The 12,871-nt window shown below is 39.4% G+C and overlaps 1 non-coding gene across 1 annotated transcript; it reads left to right on the top strand.

Moving 5' to 3' along the window:
* Window positions 1–1,810: 1,810 nt before the first annotated feature.
* LOC121104514 lies at window positions 1,811–1,942 on the top strand. The gene has a single exon (XR_005836834.1). It is a non-coding gene; the product is annotated as a small nucleolar RNA SNORA18 (small nucleolar RNA).
* Window positions 1,943–12,871: the final 10,929 nt, after the last annotated feature.

Raw genomic sequence — 12,871 nt, forward strand, 5'->3', positions numbered from 1 at the left:
AGATACCTCCTTAAATTGAAAAGGGATTTCCACCCAAAAACCTAAAACAATTCTTATTTTTTTAATTCGGCTCTATTTTGTTTCATTTAACCTTTCATTATGGAAATTTCAAACATATACACACAAAAAGAATAATGAGCTCTGTGTACCTATCACTCATATTCAACAGTTACCAACATTTTGCCAATTTCCACATATCATTCTGAAAAGTAAAATATTTGTAAACTATTCTGAAGAGTAGAATACCACATCTCCATAAAAATCAGGAACAAGATAAAATGATGCCTACTTTTGTGGTCAATAATTTTGCCCTAGAGTTACTACTGGTCAATACAAAAAGATCAGAAAAGAAGAAATAAATATGAAATATTTATAAATATACTGGCAAGGTAGATATATATCCAGAAAATCCAAGGCAATCACATAATATCTCTATGGACTAATTGTAAACTTCAGAAAGGTAGGAACAAGATTAACATATAAAAATCTACAGCTTCTCTTAATCAGCAACAACTAATTTGAAAATGTAATAGAGAAGAGCACTATAATTCAATTCCAATGAAACCTTGAATTACATAAAAAAACTTAAAAGTATGAAATGTATTGAAGATAACCATATAATTTTAATGAAAGCCTTAAAAGATATTCCTAGATAAAAAGGTTCAAAATTATACAGATATTAATGTTCCCCAAATTAAATAATACACGTGATACAATTTTAATCAAAATTCCAACAGGGTATTTTATAGAATTGGCAAACTAAGTTTAGAATTCATTTATGAGATGTGCCAAAAAAGTCAAGTCTTTAGAAAAAGAACAAGAAAAACGACTTATTTTACCAGATATCAACATGTACCATAAAGTCACAATATTTGAAATAATGTGCTTTGTGAAAAATGGATCAATAGAACAGAATTAAAAGTCCAGAAAAAATATATATACATACATATGATCTTAGTATATGATAAATGAGGCATTTAATACCAGTCAGGAAATGACAGAGTATTTAATAAATGGTGTTAGGAGAAGGAAAAAATTAAAATTAAATGCCTTCTTCATGCTACACTTTAAATTCCAGTTGTATTTAAAATGTAAATTTTTTAAAGGATAAAAAATGGGAAAAATATAATCTTGGGGGAAGAAAGCTATTTTGATAAAACATAAAACTCAGATACATTATGGGTATGGCACAAAACATATAAAGAAAGTCACTTAACTACAGAGAACAGGGGTGCCTGGGTGGCTCAGTTGATTAGATGTCTGCCTTTGGTCTAGGTCATGAATCCAGGGTCCTGGGATCAAGCCCTACACCGGGCTCCCTGCTCAGTGGGGAGCCTGCTCTGCCTCTCCCTCTGGTGCTACTCCCCCCTGCTTGTGCTCTCTCTCTCTCACACTCTCACTCTCTGTCAAGTGGATGAATAAAATCTTTAAAAAAACAAAAACTACGAACAAACCGATGGTTATGGGGGCGGGTGAACTAGGTGATGGGACTTAAAGAGTACACTTATGATGAGCACCAAATAATGTATAGAGTTGTTAAATCACTATATTGTACACCTAAAACTAAATATACTACTGTATATTAACTATATTGGAATTAAAATAAATCAAATCAAATAGAAAGTCAAAAAGCAAGTGAATTATGACAGACAATACTGCAACCGATATAACAAAATGTTAGACCTCATTTTTTACAACATATATATATAAATCTCATTGTATCTGAATTATCTAAACATAGATTAATATTTTATATACACACACATTTATATTTAAAAACCTATCAATCAATTAAAAAAAACAATAGATAGCTGAGGTCTATCCCCATGGGGCTTTTCCTATAGACCCGCATCACTGAAAATGCCTCCTAGAATAACAATGTGGTTTTGCTTTCCTCACAGAACTATTTGTTAGATCTGTGGGAAAGAACTACAAGACAGAGTTGCTAAAAGTATGAAAGGCCGAATGGTTAAATATTTTGACCTAAGCTATTGGCATATCCCACAGTCTGTACTATTCTTGTGGGTGATAACGGGGGAGGGAATACGATTTGAATTCATTCATGTTTCGAGGGTGTGTGAAATGGGGAACCAGACAGGTCCATGTACCCTGTCCCTGAAAGTGGCCCTAAAGTAAATCACTTGAAGGGATTAGATCTCAGAGATTCTAGGTGGGGAATAGTCTGAGGTATGTCATCAGTCTGTCCATAGTCAAGTGGAGATAAAAGAAGCCCAACTAAACCAATTATTGACTGAGCACAGCACAACTGTGAATTAAGCATAGGTTCTTTTCAAAAGACCCATCTGGAAAATAAACCCTGACTCAAGCTTTAGAGGAACTACTGTGAACTTGATGGGCAGTAGAAGGAATCACAAAATGTAAAATTCCTTAAATAAAAATGTATTGACTTTAAATAATTTTGTCTAATGTTACACATAATTTTGAAAAACAGTTTACACTGTAGAAAAAGGAAAAGCAATAGAAACCCACCATCCAATTAAAAATGACCCAACTGAAAAACAAGAAAAGAATAAAAACAATTTGCAGACAAGATACAGATGTTCTAAAGCACATACGGAATATTGTTCATATGAATAAGTTCAATTAATAAAATAACAAGACATCAATTTTAGACCATCACCCTAGGTCAGAAAATACCAAGGTCTTGCAATTTTACCCTACCTGCAAGCTAACAAGTCAGCTTACCACAGTGTAAACACAATCTACATGGAAAACCCAAAAGAATCCACTCCCAAACTATTAGAAGTTATAGAGCAATTCAGTAATGTGGCAGAATACAAAATCAATGCTCAGAAATCAGTTGCATCTCTATACACAAATAATGAGACTGAAGAAAGAGAAATTAGGGAATCCATCCCATTTACAATAGCACCAAAAACCATACGTTACCTTGGAATTAACTTAACCAGAGACGTAAAGGATCTATATTCTAGAAACTACAAATCACTCTTGAAAGACATTGAAGAAGACACAAAAAGATGGAAAAATATTCCATGCTCATGCATCGGAAGAATTAACATAGTTAAAATGTCCATGCTACCCAGAGCAATCTACACTTTCAGTGCTATCCCGATCAAAATACCGATGACGTTTTTCAAAGAACTGGAACAAATAGTCCTTAAATTTGTGTGGAACCAGAAAAGGCCCCGAATCACCAAGGAACTGTTGAAAAGGAAAAACAAAGCTGGGGCATCACAAAGCCGGATTTCAAGCTGTACTACAAAGCTGTGATCACAAAGACAGCATGGTACTGGCACAAAAACAGACACATAGACCAATGGAACAGAATAGAGAACCCAGAAATGGACCCCCGGCTCTTTGGGCAACTAATTTTTGACAAAACAGGAAAAAACATCCAGTGGAAAAAAGACAGTCTCTTCAATAAATGGTGCTGGGAAAATTGGACAGCTACATGCAAAAGAATGAAACTTGACCACTCTCTCACACCATACACAAAGATAAACTCCAAATGGATGAAAGACCTCGATGTGAGACAGGAATCCAACAAAATCCTAGAGGAGAACATAGGCAGCAACCTCTACGACATCGGCCAAAGCAACCTTTTTCATGACACATCTCCAAAGGCAAGAGAAACAAAAGATACAATGAACTTGTGGGACTTCATCAAGATAAAAAGCTTCTGCACAGCCAAGGAAACAGTCAAAAAAACTAAGAGGCAGCCCACGGAATGGGAGAATATATTTGCAAATGATGCTACAGATAAAAGACTGGTATCCAAGATCTACAAAGAACTTCTCAAACTCAATACGTGAGAAACAAATAAACAAATCATAAAATGGGCAGAAGATATGAACAGACACTTTTCTAATGAAGACATACAAATGGCTAACAGATACATGAAAAAATGTTCAAAATCATTAGCCATCAGGGAAATTCAAATCAAAACCACACTAAGATACCACCTTACGCCAGTTAGAATGGCAAAAATTGACAAGACAAGAAACAACAACTGTTGGAGAGGATGTGGAGAAAGGGGATCCCTCCTACATTGTTGGTGGGAATGCAAGTTGGTACAGCCACTCTGGAAGACAGTGTGGAGGTCCCTTAAAAGTTAAAAATTGAGCTACCCTATGATACAGCCATTGCACTACTGGGTGTTTACCCCAAAGATACAGAAGTAGTGAAGGGCCATATGCACCCCAATGTTCATGGCAGCAGTGTCCACAATAGCTAAATCATGGAAGAAGCCGAGATGCCCTTCAACAGATGACTGGATTAAGAAGTTGTGGTCCATATATACAATGGAATATTACTCAGCTATCAAAAAGAATGATTTCTCAACATTTGCTGCAACATGGACAGCAATGGAGGAGATAATGCTAAGTCAAATAAGTCAAGCAGAGAAAGACAATTATCATATGGTTTCTCTCATCTATGGAACATAAGAACTAGGAAGATCTGTAGGAGAAGAAAGGGATAAAGAAAGGGGGGTAATCAGAAGGGGGAATGAAGCATGAGAGACTATGGACTCTGAGAAACAAACTGAGGGCTTCAGAGGGGAGGGGGGTGGGGGATGGGATAGGCTGGTGATGGGTGGTGGGGAGGGCACGTATTGCATGGTGCACTGGGTGTTATACGCAACTAATGAATCATCGAACTTTACATCAAAATCTAATGATGTACTGTATGGTGACTAACATAATATAATAAAAAAGTATTTTTAAAAAATAAATAAATAAACACATTCTGACAGAAGAATATAAGACCCCCTAAAAACAAAAAGGTGCTCTGATCAGCTAAACATGCATAAAATCTGTTTGGTGCTTATGTTCCTATTTTAATTAATTAATTAACATTCCAGTATATGCATCAGTCTCTTAGAGGTTTGGTTAGTATGAGTCGATTGCCAAGTATATAATCAACTCTGAATATTGATTAACTGATACAGTGAAACACTTGGACTTCCAAGCCTAGGATCAGAGTCAGGACCCATAGTGATTATACCAAGATATGGTCAGCCTGCTAGACAGCAGTCTTTCCCAAAGATATCTATCTCTCTGACCCCTTGTGCACCTTTATCAAACCAAAACATCTTCAGCTGTTCCGGTCTTGAGATCATTTTCAACCCCTGTCATTATCATGTCATTTTCAGTTTGTTAGTACCTGTTAAAAAGAATCATCCAAACTGGAACACACCACTATAGATGCAATCTGAATAGCACAGAACATAGCATACGTACTGCACCCTAGTTTTGCATAAATGTACCCTAAATATGAACTGGCTTTTTCTTCCCAGGTCTTTTTCACGTGCAAAGGAAGCAGATGAGAGCTTGCACTGTGGAATCAGACTTCCTAAGTTTGAATTCTTACTCTGCTGAATGTAATTGGAAAAGTTACTTAATGTCTCTAAACCTTAGTTTTCCTACCTGTAAAATAGGAGTGATAATAATACCTATCTCAAAATGTTGTTGTGAGGATTAGGTACCTCCAAAGAAACACTTGGCACAATTGAGGCTATTTATTTCCCATGCATCCCATAGTGTATTGGATAGACAACATTTTACTTAACTTCAAAGGAATGCTGTGATGTTTATGTTACTGCATCCACTTTACAGATGGGAAATCTGAGTTTCATAGAGTTGAATTTCTATCTCTTGCACAATGTAGGGACATTCTTCCCCTTCCTGCATTTCAACATTTTTTAAGCCTTCACACAGTATAATGAGGAGGTTAAGAGTGCGGGCTCCCAAGGCAGACTACCTTGTTTGATGATCTTGAATAAGTTAATCTTTATATGATCTGAGACAAGTTACTTAACTTCTCCAAGCCTCTGTTTCCCTATCTGTACAATAAGAATTTTAATAAGCAATACCTACCTCAGAGATTTCAGGACTGATTAAATGAGATAACCACTGAACAGTGTCTACCCATTGACTAGTACATAACAGATGTTAGCTGTATAATTCTCACTCCAATTCACCTGCTGGTTCCAGCCAGACTTGCTTAGGAAACCATCCTTGAGTATTTCTAGGGATTTGCATCAAAGTTACAAAATATCTCTGAACTTTCTTAAATATATATTTTCCTGTATCTAAGATATGTCAGATTCCATCTAGAGTTCTTTTCCTCACTTTTATGAATTCCAGGATTATAGGGTTAAAAAGAGGGAGAAATAGAAGCCATCATAACTCATAAAATGCATAAGACGCAGAAATAACAGAAAGTTGACCAGCTATGACTCATCAAGGGGAACTCGTGTCAGTTCCTATCGGTATATCACAATTCACTTCCTACATTGCTCAGCCCTATGTGTTCATCGCCTGTAACTCACTTTTGAGGGCACTGATTCCAAAATATTCTTTTAGCTATCAACCCAGCTGCCAGGAGCTCCCCCACCCCAACACTTCACAAAATTGGTTTGGATAACTAAGCTTTCAATATTTTAAGGCTGAAGGAAAAGGATCTCATAATTCCTACAGAATCTTCATAAGATATTTATTACTTGTGCCCATTTTACTGCTGAGGAAGGCGGGGCTTCTTGAGGCCATTATTTGTATTTTGCCCAAAGTCAGAGAGTTGATTAGGGGCGGAGATGAGAGCTGACCCAGTCTCCCACTGTGCCACTCCAGACGGAAGCAGTCTATGGGCAGCAACAGCCATGGTTCCCAAACTGGTCCTCCAGCCACTTGCCACTCACCTCAGCTTTGCAGGATCATCCTGCCTCCTCAATTTTACTTTCTTTTTAAGTCAGTGCATGTTTTGCTACCTAAATAAATTTAGAGAATACTAGCCTAAACAGTATCAGCTGTGAAATCACAGGCTTTATACACTGTGTATATATTGTGTAATACGTCTTTTAAAGTGTATTCATTTCCAAAGGCTGCCATAACGAATTATAACAAAGTGGGTGGGTTCAAACAACAAAAATTTATTCTTTCATAGTTCAGGAGACCAGAAGGTCAAAATAAATGTGTCATTAGAGTGGGTTACTTCTGGAGTTTCTGAGGGAGAAACTGTCCCACATCCCTCTCCTAGCTTCTTGATGTTCCTTGGCTTGTAGACACATCGCTCCAACCTCTATCTCCATATTCACATAACCATTTTCTCTATATGTGTGTGTCCAAATCTCCTTCTCCTTTCTCTTATAAAGATGCCAGTCATTGGATTGAAGGCCCACCCTAAACCTAGGATTATTTCATCTCAAGATCCTTAATTAACTGGGGCGCCTGGGTGGCGCAGTTGTTAAGCGTCTGCCTTCGGCTCAGGGCGTGATCCCGGAGTTATGGGATCGAGCCCCACATCAGGCTCCTCCGCTATGAGCCTGCTTCTTCCTCTCCCACTCCCCCTGCTTGTGTTCCCTCTCTAGCTGGCTGTCTCTATCTCTGTCAAATAAATAAATAAAATCTTTGGGGGAAAAAAAAGATCCTTAATTAACTACATCTGAAAAGACCTTATTTCCAAATAAGGTCACACTCAGGTTCTGGGTAGACATGAATTTTGAGAAAGACACTACTAGACCCACTACAACAAGTAAATAGTAACTACAATTTTTTGAAAGTTTATCTATATACCACCTAAAATCATCTTGCATCCTGCTACTGGTTTGCAAACCACCCCATGGAGACCCTGGTGCACACCTTTAACAGCCCTTGGGCACCTCTCCTAGTTTTAAAAGCAGGAGATTTTACAGTCAAGATGGTTGCATTTCCTTTACCGCATTTGAACCAATGTATGTTTTGGTAAATCAAGATGTTCCCCTAGATAGAGCTGATTTTCTGGTTTTGAGAACTCAGGAAATGTTATTAATAATAGGTTGTTTCAAGTGCTATTTCAAGAAGGTAGATGTAGCTTATTGCATGATTCATTGTTTTCTGAAATTAGTAGCCGTGCACATACAGGTCTCTGTGGGATCCTATTTGGAGATTTATTAAGTCTTCTCTCCATAGAGACAACCAAAGAATCTTAAGGTGGATTTGCAATTTAAAAGAGGCCATTGGGTAACACTGGATATTGTGAAACGCCATTTTGTGCAGGAAGACAGGCTGCCTAAGAACACTGTGAGCAGCAATCCAGGGTAAGCCCAAACTTTCAGTCCAGAGAAGAAGGATGGAAAGAATTTATTCTCAGCAGCCTTTATGGACCTAGATTTCCATGTGAATCACAGGTTGAATAAACTTGGGTTTTTCCATTTGAGATAATATCCAAATGACCTTACTCTTCTAAATGCACAGACATCAGCTCTTTCTAAAAAGTATGCATTGGATAATGAAAATTAAAGATCTCAGGAAAGCCTTTTTTATTGATCACTTCTTATTTTTAGTTTAGATTTTTTTTTGCTCTAAAATATTAAAAATGACCATTTATCAAAAACATACGAGGGGAAACTCTCTTGAATGAAAAATTATCAGATGGTGAAGATCAAGAATTATAAGGGTTCCATGCAAACTATTATAAAAGATGCATAAGAGCAGATGCTATGCCTGGAAACATCTAAATAAGCACATTTCCATAAACACATATGGTGTAGGAGCTTTCGTATACACACCTTAGTGTTTATGCCAAGTTAAATAATTCAAGATGGTATAAGCAGCTTACAGAAATGTGATGAAATTGGGTTGTGGCCATGACAAATAACCTAAACAAAAGAAACAACAACAAAACCCACTTAGACAAGAGGAGGTGGAGAAGGTCCCAAAACTGAAAGGTTCAGTATTTGTTGGCAAAAACTCAAAGTACAAGATGTTACTAATCCATACCTTGTATTTTCATCTTAAAAAAGCAACCCAAATTTTCACATATAAATGGGTGCTGTTCTTCAAACGGTATTTGCCACTATGTGACTCAGTATCACCCAACATTATCACCAACATAGACAGCTTCGTGAAACTTCTTTGCAGAATTTCCTTAGAGATTGACCACTCACCTCACAAGAAAATGTGTTCTTTTACTTTTTTAAAAAACTTTTTTATTATGTTATGTTAGTCACCATACAGTACATCATTAGATTTTGATGTAAAGTTCCATGATTCACTGTTTGCGTATAACACCCAGTGCTCCATGCAATACGTGCCCTCCTTAATACCCATCACTGGGCTAGCCCATCCCCTCACCCCCTCCCCTCTGAAACCCTCAGTTTGTGTTCTTTTACGTTTTAATCTTCCCCAGGTTTTCAGGATGTGAATTGCCAAATGAATAGGAAGGCTTCGGAAGGTCAAGGACAAGCATCTCCAAATGAAAATATTGCTTTGCGAGAAATGTATATTTTTTAGAGATTTATTTATTTATTTTAGAAAGAGAGAGACCGCGTGAGCGTGGGCTGGGGGGGACGGGCAGAGGGAGACGAAGAGAGAAACTCAAGCAGACTCCACTCTGACTACTCAATCTCAGGACCAGAGGTCACGACCTGAGCTGAAACCAAGAGTCAGACACTTAACCAACTGCACCACCCGGGCCCCAAATGTACATTTTTTAAAAGTTTATTTTTTTTAGTCATCTCCACACCCAACGTGGGGCTCAAAGTCACGACCCCAAGATCAAGAGTCGCATGCTCTTACAACTGAGCCAGCCACGTGCCCCCAGAAATACACATTTTTAACAGGAGACAGGCAGCATTCTGATAAGCCTTTACAGGGTAGGAAGCAGCAGGAAGCAGGAAGGGGGAGAGGGGAAGGACCCACTGGAGGAAAAATTGAGAATGAGAAAGAAATGTTCGTGCTATTTATCCCTATCGGGGGTTCTAAGCAGGTGTCAATGTACTAAAAGCTCTATGGAAACACTTGTTTAACTTGGTTCAGTCTATCCTTTCTCAAACTGACTTGACTGTGAATCCCTGTCTTCATGTAACAATTTCTAACATCCAAGTTCTACAGGATGTGTTTTGGGGAGTACAGTGGCCTAAGACAGATCTAAGGCAGCCGCCATGATTCTCACTTCCTGGTACTCCCATCTTTGTGTTGTCCTCTCCCACATTTAATAGAGTCAACTTGTGTAATGAAAATGATACTGCAGAAATGATAGAGCATAACTTTTGAAGCTGGGCCATTAGAGACATTGTGGCTTTCACCTTGCACTCACTTCGACTGCTCACTCTGGGAAAAGCTGGCTACCATGTCATGAGGACACTCAAGATACCTGTGGAGAGGCCCACACGTGGAGGGACTGAACCCCATGTGGGTGAGCAATTTCGGAAGTGAATCCTGCAGCCCCAGTCAAGAACTCAAATGACTCCAGCCCCAACTGACAACTTGACTGCAACCTCAGGAGGGACCCTGAGCCAGAACCAGTCCCCTAAGCCAGTCCTGAATTTCAAAACACAGAAACTATGAGAGATCATAAACATTGATTGCTGTTTAAGCCACTAAGTTGGGGAGTAACTTGTTACACAGCAAAAGATAACTAGTACAAAGAATATTAACCTAAAGCATTTGGTATCAATCATTTTGGTTTGTCATTTAGTAAGCATGAAGCTGTAGTGTGGAATATGTTTTTACATCATGTTACCTCCCCAGACACCATTAATTGCTTAAGGGATGGACTCATACTTAAAGCCAAGCCAATCAGGGTCATTCCTTAGGATTTTTGTAACTGAAGCTGAACAAAGAGATTTATTCTCTGGTGGTAAGGACAAGAGATATGAGACTCAGGAGCTGCTGGTGGCCATATTTCATGCCGTGTAAAGAAAGCTTTTCTTTTTTTTTTTTTTTAAGATTTTATTTATTTGTCAGTGAGAGAGAGAGTGGCAGGCAGAGGGAGAAGCAGGTTCCCTGCTGAGCAAGGAGCCCGATGCAGGACTTGATCCCAGGACCCTGGGATCATACCTGAGCTGAAGGCAGACACTTAATTGGCTGAGCTACCCAGGCATCCCAAAGAAAAAGCTTTCTAAGAGAAAGAATTTGACAACACAGAGTGAAGTGGGGTTGAGAGATTGAGAAAAAAAGTACCTGGCAGCATTCTGGTCCCTAGTTCTAGCGACCGCTGATACTATCTGCCCCTCACCCTTCTCAGTATGAGCCTTCCAATAAATTCCCCTTTTGGGGGTGCCTGGGCGGCTCAGTCATTGAGCATCTAACTCTTGTTTTGGCTCAGGTCATAATCTCAGCTATGAGACTGAGCCCCACTTCAGGCTCTATGGTCAGCAGAGAATCTCCGCAAGATTCTTTCCCCTCCTTCTCCCTCCCCTCCTGTTCCTCCCTCTGTTCCTCCCTCTGCTTTTTCCTCTCTCAAATAAATAAATAAAATAATTTTTTTAAATCCCCTTCTTGCCTCAGTTGGTTTAAGTTGGTTTTCTAAACCTTGCCTCCAGAAGAATCTTGGCTGATACACTCCCCCATACCTTCACGCTTCCCTAACACAGCACTGGTAACACGAGGCTGTAACTGCTATTGCTTATCGGCCTCTCTGTCCACAGTGATCTTCAGTGCACACCATTCTGCCCTTCTCTGGAAACTACACTCAACAGACAGGGTAGGACGCCGACGACCATGTCTGTACCTTACAACCTTGGGCCCTGAACATAGTTGAGTCACTCAAGGTGAACCAGTCAGATTCTCCCTTTCAAAATCTGGAACTGATACCCACAGAGATTGGACACAGAAACCCCTTCGCACTAACAAGAGCATTCCCAGAGGAGGTGGTTAACCTCCAGCTAGCAAGGTGCCCCAAGCTGCCTTAGTCCCTGTGAATTCTCTAAGAACCTCTAGTATTCTTCCAACAAGCCTGCAAGGACATTTTGCTTCCTAAAGGCAAAACAAACTTGACTAATACATGCCCTCACTTACTGCAATCTCCATGTGAGCAGGGACAACTTGTTCATTGTTGTATCTCCAGAGCCAGCACAGCCCCTGGTACACAGTCAGAATTCACTAAATATTTTATGAATGACTGAAGCTCACTGCACTTGGTGGGAGATGCTCTTCTTCCCACCTAGTTGGCTAAATCTTGATTGTTTTTATTCTCTTGTCCTCAAGGCCCTGAACTCTTCTGTCCTGGCCTTGGTTCTCCCTGTGCTATCAGCTATAGGGACCCATGAGTCCTTCATAAGCAGTACATCACATCCCTGATCAGGGTTGCACTTTAGATACTAGAGGTCCTAGGCCTCCGATCATCCAGGAAGCTTTATCTTTGACTGCATGCCCAGGGTGGTCACCAGTCCTGTCATCCTGTTTTTACTGTGCAACTTATCTGTGCTGAGCTAGAACCATGCTGTCCAGATCGTTTCCACAGCCAAAGCTGGTCTTATCCTGACAATGCCATATTTTCAGCAGGCTCTTACCCTTAGATCTTATTATTCCTCTGATCTTTGCTCTCAGTAGTCTACAAGGGGCTTTTTAGTATGACCCATTGCCTTGGTTGGGGAAGAATGAGTTTCAGGGAAATCTCTGCATTTCAGAGAACCATCCTTCTAAGAACAGACTTTGTATATGAATAGAATAAGAGTTGATGGGGAATGGGACAGAGCATGGGAATTATAAATCAAGTTCAGGAGCTTCTAATTGCAAGAAGAGGAGCTAAGAAACTGTGGTTAGCAGAGGACAAAGAAGCAAAGTGTGGTGGGCAATTGTTGAATTGACTACCTAAAATTCATTCCCCATTTTCTCCTGTTTCTAAAAGTACCCAGAGTTTCATTTGGGAGCTGCTCCTCTATGCTTAGCTATGGAGGGAACTGATACCCCTTTAGCCCCAGGCCCAAAGAGTCTGAGCCAATCACCTTTTACCTCAGTGAACAATCATCTTGTGGCATTTCTCTGGTCATGGACCCTGATGAGCACATTACCTAAACTGGCTTAATCAGATTGAAGCCCAGCATTTTCTTTGATATTTGGAGGGAAAAAATCTATCTTTCTCTGACACGTTAGAAATATGTAGACTCAGGAGCTGTTGGCAGCCATCT

This window comes from Ursus maritimus, unplaced genomic scaffold (genome assembly GCF_017311325.1).
Source record: "Ursus maritimus isolate PB19 unplaced genomic scaffold, ASM1731132v1 scaffold_21, whole genome shotgun sequence".
In the NCBI taxonomy this organism is placed as follows: Eukaryota; Metazoa; Chordata; class Mammalia; order Carnivora; family Ursidae; genus Ursus; species Ursus maritimus.